This window comes from Mustela erminea, chromosome 4 (assembly GCF_009829155.1).
Source record: "Mustela erminea isolate mMusErm1 chromosome 4, mMusErm1.Pri, whole genome shotgun sequence".
Taxonomy (NCBI): Eukaryota; Metazoa; Chordata; class Mammalia; order Carnivora; family Mustelidae; genus Mustela; species Mustela erminea.
The window spans coordinates 121,098,266-121,104,265 of NC_045617.1; the positions used below are offsets into that span (position 1 = coordinate 121,098,266).

The 6,000-nt window shown below is 47.1% G+C and overlaps 1 long non-coding RNA gene and 1 pseudogene across 1 annotated transcript; both read right to left on the reverse strand.

Moving 5' to 3' along the window:
• Positions 1 to 9: 9 nt before the first annotated feature.
• LOC116589408 lies at positions 10 to 816 on the reverse strand (annotated as a pseudogene).
• Positions 817 to 1,329: 513 nt separating this feature from the next.
• Positions 1,330 to 1,942, reverse strand: LOC116588975. The gene is made up of 2 exons (XR_004285135.1): positions 1,718 to 1,942; positions 1,330 to 1,469 (listed from the first exon to the last, which is right to left on the reverse strand). It is a non-coding gene; the product is annotated as an uncharacterized LOC116588975 (long non-coding RNA).
• Positions 1,943 to 6,000: the final 4,058 nt, after the last annotated feature.

Genomic DNA, 6,000 nt, shown 5'->3' on the forward strand with positions numbered 1-6,000 from the left:
AAGAGCATTCTATATGGAAACAGTCCCCAGGCTGAAGTCACTCATTGGCCAGTGGTAAGATTGTTCCTTATACCCATGGAGCTGTGTGGGTAGTGCACCATAGTGACATGGCCTGCCCAGGGGCTGCTCACTAGAAAGCTGCATTGAGCAAGCTTCAGAAGACAGCCCTAGCTGAGGTAGAAGCTTCAGGGTGGGTGGCTTGGGCAGGCAGAACCATACTCAGGGGCTGCATGGGTATAGAGGCAGCCATTGGTCAGTGGGTACTTTGCAGGTATCCAGGCAGCATTCTGAGTGAAAGAGGACAATTTAGGTGACATTGTTGGCAGCAACTGTTTGGGCAGCTACTGCTGGGACTTTCTGGTGTCAGCTGGGCCCATGAGCAACCTGAGGGGGCTGAGGGGCACATGATGGTGGGGGGAGCTCCCAGTTGTAGAATCCAGATAAAGGAAGGAGCCCAGAATAGGAGATGAAGAAGGGGAGGTGGAATTGACAGAGGAGACAGCCAACACACTGAATGAGAAGGAGGAGTCAGACAGTGATCAGTAGTTGTAGGAGCCTGGACCTGTGGCTGGGGACTGGTCAAGGAAGCCTAGAGGTCAGGACTGCTGGCAAAGTGTTCCAGGATGAGTGGCTGATCTGGGAATAAAGTCATGGATCATCATAGCCCAAGCTCAGGCCCAGGTTATTTAACAAAGAAGTCAAAAGGGAGGATGACTTCAGGACAGGGATGGGAGGTGAGCTCTGGGGTAAAGGTGGCCAATCTTTCTCAGATAACACATCATTATTTTGGGGTATCAACAGTTCATCCCACCACATTCTTACACATAGTCTTTGCAGTCCTCTACCCACCAGTTTGTGACCACAACTTACAGGAACTGGAGAAAACACACTCTCCCTTGTTGGTATTATGTGGTCAGGACCACCCATTTGTTTAATGAACCACGTTTATTTCTATAAATAATATAATATATAAATTTCTATAGCTTCTTAAATAAAATTTCAGAGTGTCTGGCTTTTGGATTCCAGGTGCTAACAGAACTAGTTATATTAAAGACTAAAAAGCAAGCAATGTGGTGGGTAGGTCAGCATTAGAATAAAGCCAAGATGCACCACAGACTCCAGGGACCACCATCACCCCCAGATTCCCAAGCACAGGGTAGAAAACAGTGGCATAGATCAGGGAAAGCTCACAGAGCAGGGTCTGCCTCCCACCAGCTTCCACTTCTGCACCCAGAGAAGGGTCCAAATGCCTCTACATGACACAAGGAGAGGGGATATCTCTTGGCTTAATTAATATGGAAGACACAAGGCTATCTGGAAAGTCACTCACCAGCCAGGTAAATGGATTTCCTCCAGTCTGAAAGGCAACACAGGAAACAGTGAGCTGAGAACCAGAATGTCTCCTACAAAGGGGATGCAGAAAGTTCTGGAGAAAGAACAGAACTTACCAAGATCTGCTTGCAGATCATCTGAAAGAAAGTGAAAATTGGGCATGAATTCCCATCACTACGAACAGCAAGGACTACCCCTGGAAAACCCACCAAAAGATTTCTCTGGATCCTATAAAAAGATCTAACTCCAGACCCCTGGAGACTCCACAGCTCCAACTGTCTTCCCCGAACCTACTTGGCCACCTGCCCAGGCCAAGGGCCTTTCTGTCCACTTTTCCTCCATACAGCTTCCACATTCACAGGCTGTGGCCCCTGCTCTGCCTTACCTTTGGCATTCAGCACATTTTCCTTTGTATTCTAGTCTTTTTCTTGTCCTAGTGCAGTTTCTCCTGTTCAAGCATCTCCTGCCACTTTGTGGTATGTTCTCTCTTGGTGTGGTAGGTAGCCCCAAGGGTTAAGAGCATCAGCATGTTTAGGCTCACCTTGAAAGCTGGCTTCTAAGGAGAGGCCCTATGAAAAAAGGCCTCTGTGCCCAGCCAGAGACCCTGTCAGGGACACAGACCAGAACAGAGCAGGCAAGCACACCCAGGAACACTGGCCACTCCCTCCCAGAAAGAGCACTGACTGGAAATGAAAAAAGCCATTGCCTTCCCCTAGCCTAGGAAGAGGTTGAAGACGCATCAGATCACATTGCCTGAAGAGTTGTTCCTCACCAGCAGACCAGCCTCCACACTAAACAGCCTCCCACTGTCTTGGGCATGTATCTTAGAGAATACCAGGAACTTCTCACCTCTGAGAACTCTTCACTATACCTGAGGCTTCAGGAACCACCCCAATGCCATGCACAGCACTTGGACCCCATCCTCCCTTGCTGCTTGGATGTGCACTTGAGGGGTAGAGCCCATACCTGCAAGAGAGAAGCTGGAGAATCCAGGAATCCCAAAAGAGTCTTCCTGTGCACAACTTCAGGGACAGTATTGCATTCTGGGGTCTCTTTGAGGAGTGGCCTCTACAGGGAGCAAAACAGTATCCCTGCCTCAGGGAACAGAAGAAAGAGCACAGGGACTGCTTCAGGCACAGTGGGCTCTTCTCCCGAACCATGAGGGTAGTGGTCCATTGCCCAGAGTGACAGAAGAAGGAGTTTGGTCCCAGGATCCATCCTTCCCTGCTCTTTTCACCTCACACACTCTTTAAGGCATCTTCTTGCACACCCACTGCCACTTGGTCATCATTTCCACCATTGACAACCCTACATACCTCCTGAGCTCCTTCCCTAACATCCACATCCCTGGGGGTTAGCTCTGCCATTTCTCACAGATATTTCAAATCAAATCCTGAACTAATTCATGATTGGACCCATCTGAGATACGATGATGATTAAAATATCCCCAATCCTTTAGGCTTCTTTATTTCCAGTGAGTCCTCTGTCACATATTGCTAATGTCTTCACACTATACTTCTGGGCTCCAACCTGTGACTTGACTCAGCCACTAAGAGTTCAGGGAATCTGACTCTAGCAGAGGTTAGAAACTGCTTATGTCATTGCCTTGTCCTCTGCCACAGGGGGCACATACTTAGGCTAACACAGCCTTTCAGCTGAAGCTGTTCTAGACCAGCCACCAGCCAAATGGACAACACACATGTGAGCAACCCCAGCCAAGATCCACTTTCAGGACAAATAAAAATTAAAGGTCAAGACATACAAATGGCTATCAGACACATGAAAAAATGTTCATCATAACTAGCCCTCAGGGAGATTCAAATTAAAACCACATTCAGATATCACCTTACGCCAGTTAGAATGGCCAAAATTAACAAAACAGGAAACAACATGTGTTGGAGAGGATGTGGAGAAAGGGGAACCCTCTTACACTGTTGGTGGGAATGCAAGTTGGTGCAGCCTCTTTGGAGAATAGTGTGGAGATTCCTCAAGAAATTAAAAATAGAACTTCCCTATGACCCTGCCATTGCACTACTGGTTATTTACTCCAAAGATACAGATGTAGTGAAAAGAAGGACTATCTGTTCCCCTATGTTTATAGCAGCAATGGCCACGGTCACCAAACTTTGGAAAGAACCAAGTTGCCCTTTAACAGATGAATGGAAAAGGAAGATGTGGTCCATATACACTATGGAGTACTATGCCTCCATCAGAAAGGATGAATACCCAACTTTTGTAGCAACATGGACAGGACTGGAAGAGATTATGCTGAGTGAAATAAGTCAAATTATCATATGGTTTCACTTATTTGTGGAGCATAACAAATAACATGGAGGACAAGGGGAGTTAGAGAGGAGAAGGGAGTTGAGGGAAATTGGAAGGGGAGGTGAACCATGAGAGACTATGGACTCTGAAAATCAATCTGAGGGGTTTGAAGTGGTGGGGGGAGGGTGTTTGGGGAAACCAGGGGGTGGGTATTAGAGAGGGCATTGATTGCATGGAGCACTGGGTGTGGTGCAAAAACAAGGAATACTGTTATGCTGAAAATAAAAATTAAAATTAAAAAAAGATAACTGACAGAATGGGAGAAGATATTTGCAAATGACATATCAGATAAAGGGCTAGTGTCCAAAATCTATAAAGAATTTATCAAACTCAACACCCAAAGAACAAATAATCCAATAAAGAAATGGGCAGAGGACATGAACAGACATTTCTGCAAAGAAGACATCCAGATGGCCAACATACACATGAAAACATGTTCCACATCACTTGGCATCAGGGAAATACAAATCAAAATCACAACAAAATACCACCTCACACCAGTCAGAATGGCTAAAATTAACAAGTCAGGAAATTACAGATGCTGGCAAGATTGTGGAGAAAGGCAACCCTCCTACACTGTTGGTGGGAATGCAAGATGGTGCATCCACTCCGGAAAACATCATGGAATATTCCTCCTCAAAAAGTTGCAAATAGAGCTACCCTACAACCCAGCAATTGCACTACTGGGTATTTACTGTTAAGACACAAACGTAGTTATCTGAAGGGGCTCGTGCACCCGAATGTTTATAGATGCAATGTCCACAATAGCCAAATTATGGAAAGTACCAAGATGTCCATCAATAGATGAATGGATAAAGAAGAATTGGTATATATATATATACAATGGAATACTAAGCAACCATCAAAAGAAATGAAATCTTCCTCTTTGCGATGACATGGAGGAATTAGAGGGTATTATGCTTAGCAAAATAAAGCAATTGGAGAGAGGATGGGACAAGATGGCGGGATGTAGGAGGAGGCGCCTTTTCAACCTGTACCCCAAAGTGAGCTGATTACCTACCAAAGAACTCAGATCACCCATGAAATCAGCCTGAGATCAGAATTATACATGTCTGGATCTCTACAGGGGCAAAAGACACAAGTGGGCAAGTAAAGCAGAGTGGGAACGGCGGACTGATATCGGAAGATAAACAAAAGGGGAAGGGAGTGACCAGAGGCGACCGGTTGGAAAGTAATACCCCAATAGGAGTGAGAGTGCCCTGCGTCTGGGGACCAGCATTAACTTGGAGACTGGTTGAAAGCACTCCAAAAGAGCAAAGGATCATGGGGGGGGGGGTATTGTGGGAATCAGGGCGGCTAGGGACAGGGGCTTAGGTCTCCAGTCCCAGGACAGCCTCCCCTGGGGCTGAGCCAGAGAGAGTGCAGTGGAGAAACCAGCTCTTGGTCCCTAAGCCACCAGCGCGCCAGAGAACATGTGGGGTCCCTTTCCTGTGAGGGGATGGGAGCCACGCCAGATGGCAGGATGCAAGAGCTTTGCAATAGATAAATACTCCCGCCCCACATCCTCCCCTGAGAGAGGTACAAAGGCCCAGCCAGCGCCCTTTGATACAGGCCATTGTTTCAGAGCCGAAGACTCGTGCACCAAACTCTCCCCCCAGAGAGGTGTGTGGAGGCCCAGCCTGGTGCTTTCGGACCTGCACCCCATTCTCAGAGCCTGAGACCCACGCACGACCCACAGCCTCCCCTGAAATTGGTGCGCGCAAGCCGGGCACTCTTAGACCCCGAAAAACCAGGCAACTCCCAGCTCGGGCCGGCGGGAAAATCTCAGTGTACGATGCTGCTTGGGAACCTCTCTGGCAGTCTTGAGCTTCCCAGACAGCCGCCACTGCCTTCACTTTGGGTACAAGCTAAAAAGATCCTGCGTCCCCAGGGCCCAGGACTTGGAACCTGCTCTGCGGGTGGCAAAGGGGGAACTTATTTAGGCTCTGCAGCCAGACTGAGGATTCTCTCTGACAAGGAGGTCAGGGTGCGGTCTGTTTTCCACTAAAACTAAAAAAAGCATCAAAAGCCATCAAAGTGAGAGAAAAATAAAATAGTGAACAAACATAAAAACCGCCAGAGAACAAAAGCCTGAAAAAAAACAGTTTCCTTAGAGCCCACCCCCTTGAGGGGGGTGGGAGGACTTAACTCAGGGAACAACATTGACTGAAAACCCACGTGGCAGGCCCCTCCCCCAGAAAACAAACCAAGAAAAAAAAAAAAGAGAGAGAGAGAGAGAAAAAAGGGACTACAAGAGAACAACCACTACTTCATAGGAAAACTTTTATTTTTCACACGTTCCCACTATTCTGGTTCATTTTTTTTATATATATAAGTAATTTT